We start from the raw sequence: 19,994 nt of genomic DNA on the forward strand, positions 1-19,994 counted from the left end.
TATGTGTTTCCCATTGGACTCTCAAGTTCTGCAGCACAAATACTGTCTTGATGTTCTGTATCTCCTGTGCCTTAAATATAGTAGTGACTTAACTAAAATTGTTAAAGGAATTATTGCATTGATTAATTCATTGCGAAAGCAGGACTGAATTGACTAACAAATATCAGCATTGGGATCATTATAAAAGTTATCATCTTTATTCTAGATTTGAGCCAGATTATTTCTATGGTAGCTTTATACTTCTTATAATTTAACTATTTACTTCTGTAAATTAAGACCCTTTTCAACTACTACTTAACTCAGAAAATATAGCTTTAAGGAGTCAGTCAGAAACGTCATACCATACCAAACAATATTTTAAAAATTCCGGTCAATAGGGAAATGACAGCACTAATAATGATCCTCAGTGGACAAGTTCAGTACTCCAGAGCCGCTATTTTGAGAAACCTAAGAGAATACATCAAAATGTGGAAATATGTGATGAAAAACTTACCAATTTCATGTTTCCCTATGTGGAATGCAAACATCAATGCTGAATTATTTCATCCTTTTTTTATTTTCCCCTTTTGGAAATAGTTCTGATAACTTTTAGAGCATAGTAAGGACATAATGTGTTTACAAAATAAAGTTGTCCCAATTATTATTTGATAATACTGGTACCATGTAGTCTGGGATAAAACCTTGACCGTATTCCTCATTAACTGTGAGAATTTCAGTAAGTAACCTAACCTTCCTCAGTGTTCTCATCTTATACAATAACATCACCTATCTCATAGAGTTCTTATAATGATTAACTTATAAAGTGTCTAGCATATCCCAACTTCAATAATGTTTACTGTTTTGCCTCTGAATTACTCTAGAATACTTTCATTTGGTGTAACTTTAATGTTTCATGTATTTTATTAAATGAATTTATTAAATTCCTTGAAAAGTAGTAAATATGAGAATACCAAATTTATCAAAATAGTTGATCAGAATGATTATGTTGTCAATAATAGTATTAATCATGACAGTAATTTATTATCAGTGACTTAAAGAAAGCTACATTCATGCATCTTCAAAAATACTGTCAGTAGCTAGTTAATCATTGAAATAATTTGTAAAAAAAAATGATTCCGACAATCAGGCTATCTGGCTGGTGGGCCTAGGTTTGAATTTTAAAATTGTAATTAAGAATTTAGAATATCAATATCACTTGAAGCACTTTTACTTCTATTAACTTATTTAACCCTCATAACGGTATTTTGAGTGGGTCTTTTACAGACGGAAATTGAGATACAGTTTATAAAATTATTTCTAAACTTATTTGAGGCAATACTTGTTTTTGTTTGCAAGCAGTTATAGCACTTCATCTGTTGCATGTGGAGGGCCACAAGTATGGACTATGTGGCTACGCATTAGGTTTTTTTAGGGTGTTTTGTCTTTACCAGGTCTTATTTTTCTAATTTGTAAAGGAACTATTTTGAAATCTCATGATAACTAGTTACTTGCTTATATTTTCCTTTTTCTACTTTATAAATAAGAACCACCATTGGCCCTAGCGTGCAATGTGGGGTGTCCCTGCCCCAGAGCAGGTTGTAGTTCCATTTAGCTGAATTTCCAAGACTCTAAGATGGTGAGAGAAGATTTATTTGGGCAGCATGACCAGCTACCACCATCTGTAGTAAAAGGATCTAGTAGACAATTGTTCTGTGCTGAGTATGGGCATCTGGTCAGGTAGCACAGGAATTCAAGGTCAGAATATGTGATGGGGACTAGCGGTATCTGCTGCTAACTTCATCCTGATTCAACTCACCGAACCTGAGAAACTACAAGGCTCTTGAAGGGTGGGGATTGTTCCCAGTTACTGAAAGGAGAGTGTCAGAGCCATAGCTTGTCCTAGCAGACCTAACTAGAGACATAGCAAGCTGTTTAGAAGTTTAGAACTCTTTCAATGTGGGAGCAGTTAACAGGGTCAGGATGTGCTAGGGAAGAGGAGTAGTCACCTTGTAACCCACACATACACACACACACACACAAACATACACAGAGTCACTAAGAGAATTGAGAAGGCAGTTGCACAGCTGCAACCACGAGTAAATGACATCTGATATTTGTTGCTATCCTTGAACAGTATCCTCATGATGTAAATTTCCAAGTTAGTATGCATAAGACAAGAACAAAAAAAAACATATTATCACTTCTCTGTATATGAATAACTCAATCCTCTGAATCTCAGATCCAATTAGAATATATTTTTAAAAAGATAAAAATAATGTTATATGTCAATTATATGTAAATAAAACTTTTTAAGAAGGGAAAATTAATCTATTTACAGAGAAATGAGTTGATAGATGAAAATTTAAGCATATTCATTGTAATTTGAAAAAAAATTGTAATTTGTAATCTGTAAAAAAATTGAATTGTGTTTTTATTAATTTTTCAGAAAAACCTATGAGATAAATCTTCCTGAGAGAGTGGTTTTGGTAACACTTAATACTGAGAACTATACATGTAATAAATTATATGTTGATGATTAAACTATATTACTATTTTTTTTAAATGGGCATATCCACATGGAGTGTTTATTTGCTCTGAGAATATGTTACTTTGTCTTTCAGCTTCAACAGAGCTTTCCTCACGTCCTTGTTCCTCAGGGTGTACACCACAGGGTTCAGAAGGGGTGTGAGCACAGTGTAGAAAACTGCCACAACCCCATCCACAGCATCCCTGGAGCCTGGCCTCAGGTAAATGAAAACACAGGGAACAAAGAAACAAAGGACCACAATGCCGTGAGAGGCACAGGTCTGAAAGGCTCTGCACCTCCCCTCTGAGGTGCGGATTTTCAAGATGGAACAGACAATGGACACATAGGACAGCACTATCGGGAGAAAGCAGCCTGAGGCCACTACCCCAATGTTGACAAAGATGACCATCTCATTGGCAGAGGTGTCTGCACAGGCCAGTTTGAGGATGGGCGGCACATCACAGAAGTAATGCTGGATCTGGTCGGGCCCACAGTAGGGCAAACAGAACGTCAGTGTTGTCTGGACAGCAGAGTGCAGAGAGCCACTGAGCCATGTGCTTGTGGCCAGAAGGGCACATGTTCTCACACTCATCATGTTGGTGTACCTGAGTGGGTAACTGATGGCCAGGTAGCGGTCATAGGACATGACTGTGTAGAGGAAACACTCTGCTCCCCAGGAAGTGGAAGGAGTAGAGCTGGGCCACACAGCTGTGAAAGGAGATAGCCCTGCCTCCTGGGGAAACCAAGGTCAACAGCATTTTGGGCACAGTCACTGTGGAGAACCACATGTCAATGAAGGACAGGTTGGTTAGGAAGTAGTACATGGGGGTGTGGAGGTGGGAATCCACTGTGATCACAAGCAGGATGAGGATGTTCCCTACCACAGTGAGTACATAAATCACCAAGAAGATTCCAAAGAGAGAAGTGTCCAGTGCTGGTGCATGGGGAAGGCCCATGAGGATGAATGTTGTCATGAGGCTCACATTTGTCATTTCTCCACACGCTTGGTGCCTCTCCCTGTGGGAATATAAAGAACACTCAGCATTTAAGAGAGAACTGAGAACCCATTCTCTATATACAAACTCTCTCTATATAGCAAATTATCCATAGTAGATAATTCTAGAATTATACTCAACTTTGCTTATTACAAAACTTCCTTGCTAAAGGTGATGCAAGGATTTCATCATCTGTTTCTCTCTCACATACACACACACAAATAGAGGCATACACAGTATATGCAAAAGGAAGTAGGAGAAATTCTTTGCATTCATTTCTGTTGTTGTGTGATAAATTATCACAAATTTAGCAGCATAAAATAAATTTAAATTACTATCATACAATTTTTTGAGTCAGGTCAGCTGGGTTCTCTGCTCAAACTCTCATCAAGCTGAAATCAAGGTGTCAGCTGGGTCTGTAATCTCATCTGAGACTATAATCTCGTTTGAGGCTCAAGATCCTCTTCCAAGTTTATTGAGGTTAGTGGAATACGTTTCCTTGCAGCTTTAGGACGGAGGTCCCTGGTTTCTTGCTGGCTATTGACAGAGAGCATCGCTCTCAGCTTCCAGAAGCCACCCTTAAGTCCTAACCACCTGACCATTAGATAACATCGCAGTTTACTACTTCAAGCCAGTAGAAGTATTTCTCTCCAGTTTGCTGTGACAAAATGTAATGTAAAGTAATGTAATCAAGAGAATAATATTCCACCATATTCACAGATCCCACCCACACTCAAGGGGAGGTGATTTAACAGGGAGTGTATACCAAGCGGTAGGAATCTTGGGGGCTATTTGAACTATTTTCTCTCCAAAGTTCATCGGGAAACTTAAAGAACCAAGAATTTAATTGTTGATAGCAATGAGCATTTCAATAGTACAGTATACCTAAATCATTTTCTTATGTCATAGTATATAACTTGGCAGTAATCACATAACCTACCTCACCGAGAAGTTATAAGTATTAAGTAAGATATTGCATGCAAATCACCTAATACAGGGCCTGGCATGTAATAACTGCTTAATAAATGATATTGAATCATATAACACTGTGCCTTGTATTACATATAGGTATATATATATACCTATATGTACCCATATATGGAGAGAGAGAGATGGATAATAAAATCTCTGTGCTATGGAGACTTCTCAACTTCAAAGTTAGATCTTTGAGGAAGATTTCATCTCTGGTACTGGTACTGATGTGTCACTACCACCAGCTGCTTATACAGGGACTTCTCTCACTTCAATCTGAGCAGATTAGAAATCTCAACTCCATAGTAGGATCCCTGCAATCTCCCATATGATCCAGAAGATACCAAGTCTCATACCCTGCCAGCCTCATACTTGTCTTACATTAGACCATCTTTTATGAGGCTCTAAGACATAAAGCCCATATGTGTTCTCCCAACCTCAATCCATTGGGTAGAGGTCAGTTTTCTAACATACGTTATTCTATCCTAGATGTCTAAATATTTTATAATATTGGCTTTGTTAGAGAAAATATCCCTCCTCCATCTTCTACTCCTCTTACTCATAAATCTAAGTAATGCCTTTATAAGACGACACAATTCTATCAAATATATGGTCCTTATCTAAAACCTACTACCTGAGACAGGAAAAATGGAACCAATACAAGAGGAAAAGACCTATGTCAGTTTGATGTCAAGAAGAGTTGGGACTCTGTACCATGAAAAGTGAGGCAGAAATGATGTTATTGATTTAATCTAAAATACTGTTGAGTTCAGGATTGTTATTAATTGGTCTATGAGAGAAGACCATGAAATACCAGTATGAGGGAAATGAGGATCTCTTCTCTTAGCAAAACTCAGACAAAAGGTATCCCATCTCCAGGCAATGTGGCTTAATCTATATTAAAACTGTATGTTTCAAATAAGAAAATAAATGACAAAGACAGGATTATCCTAATCACCTACACAGATATCAGGACTCAAGAAATGGAACAAATGTATCTCTGAAATTTCTCCTTTACCAGCAGGATTCCATGACCAGGATAATCTCACATTCAGATTAGATGAAATATGAAAATTTTCATCAGGTGAATTACAAGGTAGCATGAGACTTAAGGCAGGAGTATCAATCAGAGGAGTCAATGTTTGACTTCTTTGGCCATGCTGTAGCAACTTAGTCTCTATTTGTAGTTCCTCAATTACTAATTGTACGCATATATGGAGAGATAAAGAGAGAGAGAGAGAGAGAGAGAAAGGTAAGATCCCCAGTATCTTACCTCTGAATGGAACTTTAAGAAGGAAAGCAAAGGGAAATAAGAGAAATCTACCTTTATAAAAACTCACCTTACAGTATGTGATTCATTTCAGTATAAAACTTATCTGTGGTGTTTTTTCCCCAAATTTTTTACTTTCTATATGCTATGTCAAGGCACTAGTTTGCAAATTATTACTCAAGGAACAGATACATCTGTGATTCCTGCTGACAAAGAGTGGTTTATGTCTACTCAAGGACCCAATTAGTTGAAGTACAGGGAATGGAAAGTAACATGGCTGAAGGGGTCGGAGCTTATCTTGATTTAGTGTCTCATGTAATAGGATTACTCTTGGGTCTTCAGGTTCCTTGATGAGTGGAAACAGGAAAAGTCTAATGAAAGATTTTTAATAATAATATATATATTTCCCTAGGTGTTTGTTATTTGAACCCTCCTGAGAAGAGTTCAGGTCTTTCTGGAGCTTATATTTATACCTATGAGGAAAGAAGGACTCAGTTACCCTTTTCCAACACCAGTGATGCAGGTAGACTCACAGTTGCTTACTCTGAACTTAAAATTGTCCAGAATCCATAAATGGTCATCACCTGTTTGCACTCTCCATCTCAATAGCACTCTCTCTTTCACCGTCTTTCAAAGATGGTTTAAAACATTTCAATTTCCAAGCTTTTTTTCACAGTGAATTGTAGATGTAACTGCGGTAGTCTTTGTGACATTGGTTTAGGTAAATGTATTTCAAAGAAAACAAATGGAAAAGGTTAACTGTAAAAAATAACATATTAAATTAAATTTATTGCATTTTAAAATATAAATTGGGCAGCTAATTTACTTTGATCATATGTAATAAATCTAGGGCTTAATAATTAGATTATAAGTAGAGAAAGCAAAACAGTTGAGAACTTTAAACCAATTTCCTAAATACCACTTCAGTTAATGAAGTAATTACCACTATACTCTTATTTTGTAGAATATAGTAACATCCTTATATCATATCTAAGGTAAAATTAATTTCAGATGTGGTAAAGATTTAATAAAGGGGAAAAATTGAAAGCACTAAAATATTATATAAGTAAAATCTGGTAACCTTGGGTGTAGGGAAAACCTTCATAATAACTTTTGATATCTGGTATTGTGAATCTTCTATTTTTTATTTCTTCAGGATTATCTTGGCTACTTGGGAGGCCCATTCCATTTCAATATTCACTTTAAGGTCCACGTGTCCTTATCTACAGAATAAAATGTTGGGATTTTATTTAGAATGGCATTGAATCTATAAACAATTTGAGGAGAATTAGAATCTTTAAAATATTGACTCTTTCAACCCATGAGCACATTACAATCCTCCATTTCTTCAGCAACTTTTATATATCTCTCAAAAATGTTTTGTCATTTCTATTGTTGTGGTCTTACACATCTTCGCTTACATTTATATCCAGATCAGGGTTTCTCAACCTCAGCACCACTGACATTTGAGGCAGGACAAGTCTGGTGCGGGGCTGTCCTGTGCTTTGTGAGGTGTTTAGCAGCATCGCTGACCTCTAGCCACTAGACGCCAGTACCTGTGACAACCTACAATTTCTGCAGACATTGCCAAACAATAGTTGAGAGCCACTGATCTAGATATTTAATAGATGTTTATTTTTTATTTTGAACCTAAACATACATAACAAGCAGGCACAAATTATAAATGCATAAGCCACTTTTACATGTAGTAGTAGATTATACATTCTCATTGCTGTATAGCAATCCACTGTGTGTGAATATTCCACAATTGATTTTTCATTCAATTGTTAATAGGCATTTGAATGATTTCCAATTTTTGCCTATTAAAAATAGTGCTCCAAAAAACTAGAATAAATGTTTTAGTATATATATATATGGAATTTCCTTTGGTAAATCTACACATTGTATATTATATGCCTTTTTTTGGATACACATTTGGATTTGTACATACACACACGTACATTTCTATCAGATATATACCTAGGAGTGGAATTTTTGTGTCATAGGGAATGCATATGATCAATTTCAGTAGATGCTGCTGCAGAGTTTTATAGTACCAGTTTATTTTCCCAGTAGCAGTGCTTGAAATGTCCAGTTGTTGCACATATGACCATCATTTAGCATTATCTTTCTTTTTTACTTTAGCCCTTCTTGCAGGTATAAAATCGTACCTTATTGTGGTGCAATTTGTTTTTCCTCATGAAAAACGAAGCTGGATATCTTTTCATTATTTGCCTTTTTGAGTGCTAATGTGAACGGCATCTTTTTAAAATTTCAGTCTTATTTTTTATTCTTAAATTCATAATTTCTGTTTTTACAAACCAATACTAAGAAGTAAAAGACAAGCTGCAGAGTGGGAGATAATGTTTGCAATACATATATTTGACAAAGAACTTAGATTCAAAATAAATTATGCCTACAAATCAATAAAAAATAGAGAGCCCCTCTCAAATTAGAAAATTGGACAGAAAATATGGATCATCAATACACAGCAGAATAAATTAAAATGGCTTGAAAAGATGCTTAAACTCATTCCTAGTCAGTGAAATGCAATCTAATGTAAGTTACTAATTCATACCCATCAAATTGACAAGTAGTGGAAATATCTGCTGCTGGCTTGGATGAAGGGACAAGTGTCATCTCACATATTGTTGGTATAAATGGGAAAAGTTACAGTGCCTTCTTTGGGAAAGCAATTCTACAATAGTTAATGAATTTAACTCTTAAATTCCATAGCTCCACTCCAGAAATCTGCCTCATAAAAATAAAAGTACCACCACGTATTTATTCAAGCATGTGTGTTGATACATAATTTATAGTTGTAAAACAACTGAAAACCAAGTGAATATTCCTAAAGAGAAATGGTTGGATAAGTCATGGTAATGCTACATCACGAAATGTTAAGCAGCTATTGAAAGATTGAATTATAACCACACTAGTTAACTTTGAGGGATTTTCATGAGATATTTTCAGGTGGTGATTGGGGGTGTTGGGGGCGAGAACGTGATATTAGCATTGTGTGGTTAGCATTGTGCCATTTTTCTAAAGCAAACAAAATGTGTATCTTATGTGAGCATAGAGAAAGGAGTAGAAGGGAAATAAATCAGGTTATTAATCTGAGGTTGGAGAGTGATGGTGATGAAAAACAGACAATAAAATTTTAGAAAGACCAAAATAATATGGCATATATGATGTAGTCTAATCACTATATAATTATATGTATTATTGTATACATAAAGAAACCAGAAAACAAAAGAATTGAATATTGATCTACTGACCTGCAGGGAGGTCCATAATATATATCTTAAGTGAAAAAAGCAAGCTAAACAAAAAAGAATATTTCAGTTAAAACATACCCTCACCAGATACACACGAGGTAACAAGCAACTCAAAAATCCAAAGAACCAAACTTGTAAAAGGAAAGGAAACATGAAGAGCAGGCAGAATTATTGCAAAGTCATGCCTAATAAATATCTGATGAGGGTTCCACTGCTGTCTCCACGCACTGCTCAGCTCCACAGAGTGCTCATGATCACCACAGGCATAAATCCCTGAATGCACTGCTGGCTTGCTGTCAGCCCTCACTGCCAAAACTCTGTGTTGGTAATGCTGTCACTGCCATCCTCTGAATTAATTCTCTCCTGTATGTGCCTTTCATTGCCGCTTGCTTCAGACCCAAAATCTGGGTTGATAAATCTTACTGGTCAAGCCTAGCTCCCATGCTCGTATTCCACATTTGCTAGAGTGAATGGGAAAGCATTTGGTATTTCTATAGCAGGAGGCAGTCCCACCTACAGAGAAAGAGCTTAAAAGATATACAGCCAAAATATGTCATTTAAGTACACCAATAAAGACTCATGACAGTCCACCACACTGACTGCACACCGTTTGTGTACATCCTTCCCCTCATATTCACACACACACAATGTCAGCACCTAATAAAGTGCAGCTTTATTCCTCATGTCACTCCCTTCACAGAGGGAGCCACTCCAACATATCACCATTCATTTCCTCCACATCCAAATCTGGAATCTCTGAGTGACGACAATTGCATTTCTGGTTCTGAGGTAATTCTGACGTAACATTGTGTGATCTAAGGACAAAATAATAAAGTTACCATAAACACATCTTATATACAATACAAGTGAGTGGAGTGAGTGGATGGGAGAATATTAAGACATGTAAATACATACATGTCAAAGCAATGTAGAAAATACATGTAGGAGGTGTCATAATTATTTTGCAAATGGTTATTAGGTAATAGCTCACATTAACGACTTCTGCTTTTTTCAACACTTTTTCTTATCAGGAAATTCAGCATGTTGGTGTTGCAAAACAGGGTGAATAAAACTATTATTTCTGCAAGACACAATCAGATTTTGATATTCCCAATTTAGGTTGCAGTCATTTATTATTAATTTTTACCTCTGGATACAGTTATATGCAGAGGCATCCCATGGAATTACCTAGATTCACTGTGTGGATAAAGACAGCGAAAAGTGGGAAAATTATTGCCTCATGTGTTGTACAAATGTTTTTTCTTCAGTAGAGGGAGAAAAGCCAGTAATTCTACAGCTTGTGTTCATATAACAGGCCAGATATATCTCATCTTGCAATGTGTCAAGAAAATGAAACATTGGAGAGTCTCTTCATGTGAAAATAATAATGTCATGGGAAGTCATGTCCTTCCTTCTATATCAGCACCTCATATAGATCCTTTGAACTACTTATTTGCTGCTTCAGGAGTAAAACGAAATAAAAGAATCTTCAGCACAGTACAAGCTGACATTCTTGAATATTATTAAAATTCGTCCAGATTTTCTGGACTAGCCTAACTCACCCCAGGCAACTAGATTACCAAAAATGTCACTGAGGTGATAGTTTGTTTTCATAAGTTTTTCTCCCATGATATGGTACACATATGAATTTGCAAGGCATCTGGGGTATCCTCTATTTCCCACTCACCAGGTCCTATTAGTATGATGTTACCAGTATGGTCATCCAACATAATATCCCTTGGGTTCATGAGTGCGCAAATTACCACAGATTAAATTGTTATACAAAAACCATGAGGGCAAAACATGACCCCAAACAGTAGCTGGCACATAGGTGATAAAAAGTTAGTTTTGAGTATTGTTGGATTCCCAAGGGGAAGGGGAGGGAAATCCCAACTCACCAGGTCTCGGGATGACGCGGGCCCACAGACACAGAAGACCGAACTTGATGCAAACGCAAGAGGTTTATTGAGCGGAGCTCCGGGTCGACTCGTGTCCCTCGCAGGAGACAGAGGGGTCGACCCCGAGCCTTAGGGGGCAAGTTCTTTTATAGGATTTGGGAGCATAAAGCGGGAAAAGGTTGGCGCGGTTTTACATGATTGGTTAATTCAAAACATTCAGACAGTTACATTTTATGGCGCGAATTGCTACGGCGCGAAACAGCTATCAAGGTGCACACACATGTCCCCACCTGGCCCCCCTCCACCCCGACCCTCCCAAACTTATCCCTCTGTAGCACTCCCTTGTTCTCAATTTTCTCTGAACAGTTTAGGGTGAGTCTTCCGCGAACAGAGTCAGTTGGGATCGATAGACTCTATTCATAGAAGACTCGCCCCAACTGCCCCTTAAGGTGTTAACATATTAAATTTTTAACATAATTTACATCCTTCAGTATGAATGCAAGATGTAGGAAATAACTTTTTATTAAAAGACACAAAATAGTAAACAGAAATTCTTAATTGTAATATGGTTGAATTTACAAAAGACACTATAAAGACAGAGAAAAGTTATACACTGAGACATATTTATCACACATAACCTAAAGAAAAAATAAATGTATTAGTATTTGTTATGAAGAAAAACTGTATACATCAAGAAGCAAAATGAAAATAATAGGCAAAAGTCACATACAGACTTTTCAGAGAAGATAAAACAAGAAAGGTTGAAAACCAAAGAAACCATGCTCAACTTCATTAGCAATCATGGGAATGCATGTTAAATCTACAATAAGATATAATTTCATGCTTCCAAGAAAAAATTTTAAAATCTGAATATACCAAGTACTAGCAAAGATGTGGACCAAAGAGCTCTCTTAGCTCCTAGTTAATGTGAAAATTGGTACAAACACTAGATTATCAGTACAATTATAGATATGTATAATCTTTAGTCCAGTAGTTCTTTTCCAAGAATCTACATAAATTTTGCACATACATAGTTCTCACCAAGTATAAAAATATGCTTAACAGCTCTGCTTAACTATATCGAAAAACTGTTAACTCAAATGTTTGGAAAACGTAGTTTGTTGTTTTCACATTATTGTTCAATGTGAAAAAAAAGAGAGAAAGAGAAAAAGGGAAGGGAGAGAAAAATGTGTTCTATTCATACAATAGAAACTAAGGGAGTAAAAATGTGAGTAAATTACAGCCATCGAAATCAATGTTTCAAAAATAGAAATTTTAGGTAAGAATACTGCTGTGTGATTCCATTTATATTAGTTCAAAAAAGGAATGAATACGTAGTTGATAAACTTATAAAAGACAATCAAGGAGAAGGTTAACAGAAATCTCAGGATAGTTACTATCTCTCAGAGAGAAAGAAGAGGATGTCATGGGAGAAAAGCACAAAGAATGCCGCAGTGTTTCTTGTGACATTTTATTCTTCAATCGGATTGTGGTGACCTGCAATCATTTTATCATTATTATATATGTGTAGAAATATATACATGTATGCGTGTATGTATGTATATATGTATAGGTGTGTATACATTTTGTATGTGGAAATTTTTATATATGACAGTTTGTATTTGGAAAATTTTACAAATTAAAAGCATTGATCAGTTGGAGATCACTGTGATAATGGTTCCATTGATATATTCTAATAAGACTAGATCTAGATCAGAAGCTATAATATTACTCACTACTTCATTACATTTACAATTCTCTGTCATTCTGCACCTGTTATCCTGCAGAGTTAAACGGCCATTTCTAGAAATTTCCATCCTGAATCTTTCAAATCTCTGAGAGTCGTATTAATCTCCACAAACCTACCCAAAGACGTGAAAGATTTTATGACTCTTTTCTTGAAAGTGGGGAGACCTGGGGCTTCCACATAGCCCTCACTATCAGCATAGTTCTAAGTTTCTTTAGGGTCGGAAAGCCAATGTGGAGATTCCCTCAGTTACTGAAAACATAAATCCCAACTCCACACTCATGAACTAGGAAATAGTTTTAGAGTAATATGACATTCTACTAAGGTGGACTTGGTTCAGGGCTCCATTTATCACCAAACACAGCCAGAGTTCACTACATTACAAGTGGCCTGGATATATTCCTTGATCAGTTACTCCACGGAAGAAGACATGTCCATTTGGGGAACGTAAGGAAGAATATGCAGAGGACATGCTTATGTTGCTACCATAGGGAATACCTGGCCTTTCCTTTTTGAAAGTGACATTGAATCAATGAACTGATGCAACCAGGGAATTGGGTAAGGTCAATGACACTCATAGTGGCTCAATTTTGGCCTCTATTTATGAGACTTGGTAGAATTTTGTCATAATAATCAAGAAGGAAGGACTTTCTGGTTTGGAAAAATTCTTTGCTGGTTGGCCTAATTACTACCACATTGCTCTTAATACTCACTCTGATAACTCTCTCCACCTCTTGTCTGATAGTTAGAGCCCACTACTTATAATCCTTAAAATACTATTAAATTAAAGGCTCATTTCAGCTGCGTTAATTCCAACCAATATTCTTGGCTCCTGATGTTTCACTTCCTCAGTGTATTTCTTAGAGCCTTATAAAAAGAAGGAATTCTTGACCCTTTCAGGCCACAGAGTTTGTGCATGATTGGGTAGGTTGCACATGATAAGTTCACTTCACATACTGATTTCTCAAGTCATTAGATTCCTCCCTATATCTTTATTTAGCATAAGCCACTGTTGAGTCCAAGCATCAGTCAACCAATCAGTAAGTAAACAGTGTAAGACTACTGTTATCTGATCAAGTTAGCAAAATGAATGCAGAACTTCTGGAAAGCATGTTCATATTGATAATTTATCCAAATCTTTAATGACATTCTTTTCTCCCTGGCAAATTCTTTCAGAAATTATTTTCATCTGACTAAAACTAATGTGGGGAGCAGGTGAACTGAGGAGGGAGGAAGGACACTTGAGGTGTGTAACTAAGGAAAACTATCTTCCTCTTTGAAGGAGAGGCCATTTGGTTCCCAAAGCAAGGCAAGAACACCCTCATCAGACAGGGCAGGAGGGATGATTTTTCTGGGTAGGGAGATACAGTGTGGGGTTGGCATCACATCATCCAAGTCCTGCCACTCATCCCCGTTTCTTTTCTTAGAGCTCTGCTCTTTTCTAATAAGTCCCTAATTTTCATGAGAGCGCTGGTAAAATAAGAAGTTTATCTAATATTGTAATTAATAATACACATTGAAAATATTTTTTCTGGCTTTGACACCAAAAGTAAAGGCAACAAAAGCAAAAATAAACAAGTGGGACTACATCAAACTAAAAACTTTCTGCACAGCAGAGAAAACAAAATGAAAAATCAACCCACGAAATAGGAGAAGACATTTGCAAATCATGGGCTTAATATCCAAAATATGCAAAGAACTTATACAACTCAATAGCAAAGCAAAAAACACAATTCAATTAAAAAATGGGCAGAGAATATAAAAAAATACTTTTCTAAAGAAGAAATACAGATGGCCGGCAGGTATATGCAAAGGTGCTTAACATCACTAACCATCTGGGAAATGCAAGTGAAAACCAAAATGACATATCACCTCACACCTGTTAGATAGACTATTACCAAAAAGACAAGAAATAACAAATGTTGGCAAGGAATGTGGAGAAAAGGGAACCCTTGTGCATTGTTGGTGGGAATATAAATTGCTGCACCCAATATGGAAAACAGTATTGAGATACCTCAAAAAATTAAAAATATAACTATTATATGTTCTAGCAATTCCATCTCTGGGTATTTCCCTGAAGAAAACAAAAACACTGACACTGAAAGATATATGCACCTCTGTGTTCATTGCAGCATTATTTACAACGGCCAGGACATGGAAACAACCTAAGTGTCCATCAATAGATGAATGGACAGAGAAAATGTGATATATATGCACAATGAATGTCATTCAGCCATGCAAAAGAAGAAAATCTTTCCATTTGAAAAAATATTGATGGACGTTGAGGACATTCTGCTAAGTAAAATAAGTCAGATGGCGAAAGACAAATATCTTATGATCTCACTTATCTGTGAAATCCAAAACAAGAACAACAACAAAACAAAAACCAATCTCGTAGATACAGGAATACATTAGTAGTTGTTAGTGGCAGGGGGTGAAGGGTAGGCAAAATGGGTGAAGGAGGTCAAAAGGTACAAACTGACAAGAGATTTTCACATATTGAGGTATATAGGGTAACTAGTCGGGTTCAAAACTGATTCGGCTTGAACAAAAAAGCCTATCAAACACACGTTGTAAAGCTGCTTAACCATTAAAGTAAAGAATGCACTCTCTTAAGAACGCATACTTCCTCTCCTACACCCTATTGGTAATGCCCTATTGGTAACACCTGGATTAATCCCTTTCTTGGCATCACAGTAACGTTGACCTGCTAATTTTCAATTGAACACCTCTTTGAAATTTTGATACAAATGTATCCTGGGTGTATTTAATGTATGTTCTTTGTTCTGAAAAGATATAAGACTGTACTGAAAACCATGCTTCTCTGGAACGCTTTCTAAGGCCTTCCTGGGTCTCTGGCTCAAGTAAACTCACCTTATTTCTCTCATCTATAGAATGGTCATTGGTTATTTTGTGTGACATTTCTTGGCGTAGTCACGGCAGGATTTCAGAGAAACCTACCAGAGACCACCTGGAATCTACACTGAAATGGCATTTGGACCCATTGAGCCTCCCTGGATCACTGCATTCTTCAGGTGATCCTGGTAAGTTCTCCTGAAACCGAGACCTCCTTATTTAATGTCGACAGTCCAGAGTCTATTTGAGCTGTTTCAGACCTAGACTAGGTGTCTTAAGGGAGTATCGCTACATACCCTAGGTCAGAGGAACCTAGTTGGGGAATTCCTAGGAAAGAGAAACCTAGGGGGAGTTTCCTAGGCCAGGGGAGCCTAGGGGGACTTTTGGAATGAATGGGGCAGGCTGACCTTTTTAATTTGGCTTTAAATTGGAAAGAATTGTGTTTATAACATCTGAACAAACTGCTTGATAGAGAAATGAGAGACTGAACTTGTTCAGCTCCGAAGAGAAGGGACACTAGCTCCTCCCAGCCAAATGGTGTTCTCAGGTGACTGAGAACCTAGTGGGATTGTCTTGTTACCGCACCAGGTCCACTTTTGCCCGCTGCTCAGAAAGCCAATCACGGAAACGACAAGATTGCAGAGAGAGAGGGTTTAATCACAAGGCAGCCAAGTGAGGAAAACAAGAGACCAAGTCTCAAATCTGCCTTCTTGAAAATAGGGACTCAGAGGTCTTTATGGAGAAGGGGGCAAGGTGGTCTGAAATGATTGGAGGTGAGGGGAGATGAGGTAATTGATGATCTGCGCAAACGTAGTCAGCCTTCATGCCTCTACGTAGGCCACATGTTCACAGAATGGTGGCATTAGCATGCCCTGAGGGTGGAGTTCCAACCTCTTGCTGTCAAAAGGGCCCAGTTGATGGGTTGGTGGTCTCAATCGGGCCTGAAGTGGACGAGGGTTTCAGTTCCTGAATAAATAGCTCAAACACCCATTACCATGGTGACCCCAACTCCAGAGGGATGTTACCTATAGGAACCTATGGGAGTCAGATAGGATATTACCTAAACAGCACAGTTAACAATGGGTAAGTTTATCATGCAGATTTAAATCCTCACCTTCTGTTCTGATAAGTTTCTGGGTAAGGCCATCCTCCCCCTTCTTCCTGGTACAGGGAAGAAAATACCTTTTCAGATGGAGATTTTCTTTACAAATGTAAATGTCTCTCATAAAGGGTAACAGAACAAGAATGGGCTTAGCACGGACCCACCCAGACACCAGAAATGTCTATGGTGATGGCCTGTTCTGGGGGTAGGCCTCCCATCTGAAACTCCTGTGGTTAGTTAGTGGGGGTGGAGGCCAAAATGTCATTCAGGCAGAGACATATTCTGAGCTGGCAAATTCCAATCCCCCATTATTTCTAGCTGCTTAGTTATCAATGGCTGCTTGCCGGTATCAGTCTGAGGTTGAGCCTCCAGATGTGCAGTGGTCCCATAGGGAACTCCACAATCATTCACATTAATTAATTAACATCTTGTCTGGGGAAGAGCTTATCAGGATGAGTCACCCAAGCGCTCCAAGCCCCCACGGTGGTCTTAGATGGCCAGCGGGAAAAACCGAGGCACGTAACAGAGTGATTATGACATTTCTTTAGGGAGTAACTCACAAGCAGCACACTTCTGACCCACTACACAGTCCCTAGAAATTGTTCAGACTTTATAGCAAAACCAAACCAAAAGAAAAGTGGGAAATCGAGCTTCTAAAAGCCCGACCAGTTCCCGGAGACTTGCGTGAATGGTTAATAAAAAAGGCCTGAGACGGAAAGAAAGAAAAAAGAATGAGAAAGAAGCTTTTGCAGATGCGAACTGCTAAAATTTTCATTTATTTATTTAGTGAGGAAGATCAGCCCTGGGCTTACATCCATGCCAATCCTCCTCTTTTGGCTGAGGAAGACTGGCCCTGGGCTACCATCCGTGCCCATCTTCCTCCACTTTATATGGGACACCACCACAGCATGGCCTGACAAGCGATATGTCGGTGCGCGCCCGGGATCCAAACCTGGGCCGCCAGCCGCAGAGTGCGCGCATTTAACCACTATGTCACCGGGCAGGCCTTGCTAAAGTTTTTAAAAGAAAGGCTTTAAAATGTTCATTGCATCCATCTGTTTTGTCTGTGTCTGTGTCTGTGTTGGTAAATAGCTTAAAATTGGCTGTTTGGGGACTGAGTTTCTTCTCGGTGATCATAACAAACTCTCTTTAGAAATTACCTTGTCTGTGGCGGCCACTTTGGGAAAAGCCCTGTAAGATGGAGCTAACTGTAAATAGCTGGCAAGGTAACCCGGGATAAATTAAAGTTACAGTGGCCACTTTGGGCTCCTTTGGAGCTTGGGAGCTCCCCTCTGGTTTCCGGGCCTGATCACCTCAGCAATCCCAAGTGAGGTGTCCTCTCTTGGCAGTTCTGGGTTTCTGGTTTCTGTTAATCTATGTGGGCACCTGGAGTGATTTCAGGTTGGCCCATGGGTCAGTCCTTTGACTGACAAGGCTGCAGCTTCTGGTTTCTGAGTCTGTGCTCCACTCCTGGGAGCTCTATTCTGGCTTCTGATTTCAGAGAGTCTGAGCTTTACCTCTGGGATCCCTCTGGTTTTTGGGCACATGGAATGATTCCAGGTTGGCCCTGGGTCATTTGACTGAAATCTGGAACCCTGTTTTGTCTCCTGTCAAGAACCTGTGGAGCATTTTAGGCGCCTACTGAGTCAGTTTTGGGGACAAGAGATCAGTAATTTATTCTGTAACTGTCCTGCTGGGGTTGTGTGCCCCAGCATGGGGACTGTTGTTTCTGTGACCCTTATCTTGATAATCCTTGAGAAGAGGACATGAGGACAAGGCCTGATCACCTCTTTCCCTTCTTTGTCTGTCTCGTTCATCATAACCTCTGTTGTCACCAAGTGGGAGTTAAGTTCAGGCTGGACCTGAGCAGAACCTGGACCTTCTATAAAATCAAACACTTGAAAAACTCTCTGCCAGGGATCTAACTCTCAACCCCAACATTGGGAGCCCTGGCCCCCAGCCCACTCCAGGCTTGTGCCTCTTGTCTCCCTGGCTTGCCTTATGCTCGCTCAGGGACTAAGTGCCCAGGCTGAGTGGGACTTGACTAAATCTTCTAGCTGTATTGACTCCCACAGCTGGGCTCTGCACCCTTCTCCGGGCCACTGTCAGTCAGACACTGACAGTGCTTTACCGCCATGGAGAATGCCCCAAGCTTCCCTGGAGACTTACCCCTCCGGTGCATTTTAACTAATTGGAAACACTTTCTATTGGATGGGTTATGCCCCAGAAACTCCATCTTGGTGAAAACTTGAGTGGTTTCTCTGTACCTTTATTATGTAGTTGGACAAGTAGATCAATCTATAATGTCATTTGAGTTACAACCCAATTTCTGAGAAATTAAGAGCAATTGTCCTTAAAAAAAAAATCTGTGGGGGCCGGCCCCGTGGCTTAGCGGTTAAGTGCATGCACTCCGCTACTGGCGGCCCGGGGTCGGATCCCGGGCGCCCACCGACGCACCGCTTCTCCGGCCATGCTGAGGCTGTGTCCCACATACAGCAACTAGAAGGATGTGCAACTGTGACATACAACTATCTACTGGGGCTTTGGGGTGGGGAGGGGGAGGAGGAGGATTGACAATAGATGTTAGCTCAGAGCCGGTCTTCCTCAGCAAAAAAAGAGGATTAGCACAGAAGTTAGCTCAGAGCTGATCTCCCTCACCGAAAAAAAAAACAAAAAAAAATCTGTGTAAGTCTGGAAATGCAGCTGTAGAGGCAGTTCAGATTCCACCCAGTTCCTTTATCTCAGAAAGGATTATCGTCTCGCCTCTCTGGGAAGTGGTATCTAGCTCATCACCAATTCCTAAGACTGAAGGAAAAAAAAAGGAGGAAAGGCCAAAAAACTGCGATGAGTACCCTTGCCAAAAATTCAGCCTTTTGAGTGTCTTCTCCACAAATATTAGTAAAAAAGTCTGAAAGCAAAATTTGGATTCATAACTAGGGAGTTTGATATCACTATACCTGATTCATGGCAGTAATTTTAAAACAATAGGTGAGGAGACTCTGTGCTTGTGTGTCCATATGTATGTTATGCATGTATATTTTACCTCTGGATGGTATGATCAAAATTAAGAACTCTGTTTAATTGGCTTGAAGTAAGTGCTCACATAAAGTCTAAATGTAATATAAATTAACCCAAATATCTGTCAAGTTAACACGATATAAATTAATCTTTGGTAAATGAAACCTGGTTTAAGTTTGTTGGTTTGATTGACAATTGTTGGAAATAAATGATTTAGATAGATGAAGATAAGTAAGAGTTTTTGGGTACAACAATTATGTTTTATGGTCTGTATACCTGAAAAAAACAGCTTCCCAACTCCCTTTAGTAACTTAAAACTTTAGAGGTTTTGATAAATCAAGTTAAATGATAA

General features: G+C 38.5%; 1 pseudogene; it reads right to left on the bottom strand.

The window, feature by feature from the left end:
• Positions 1 to 2,564: 2,564 nt before the first annotated feature.
• LOC131407872 (olfactory receptor 10G9-like) lies at positions 2,565 to 3,498 on the bottom strand (annotated as a pseudogene).
• Positions 3,499 to 19,994: the final 16,496 nt, after the last annotated feature.

Source organism: Diceros bicornis, chromosome 7, assembly GCF_020826845.1.
Source record: "Diceros bicornis minor isolate mBicDic1 chromosome 7, mDicBic1.mat.cur, whole genome shotgun sequence".
In the NCBI taxonomy this organism is placed as follows: Eukaryota; Metazoa; Chordata; class Mammalia; order Perissodactyla; family Rhinocerotidae; genus Diceros; species Diceros bicornis.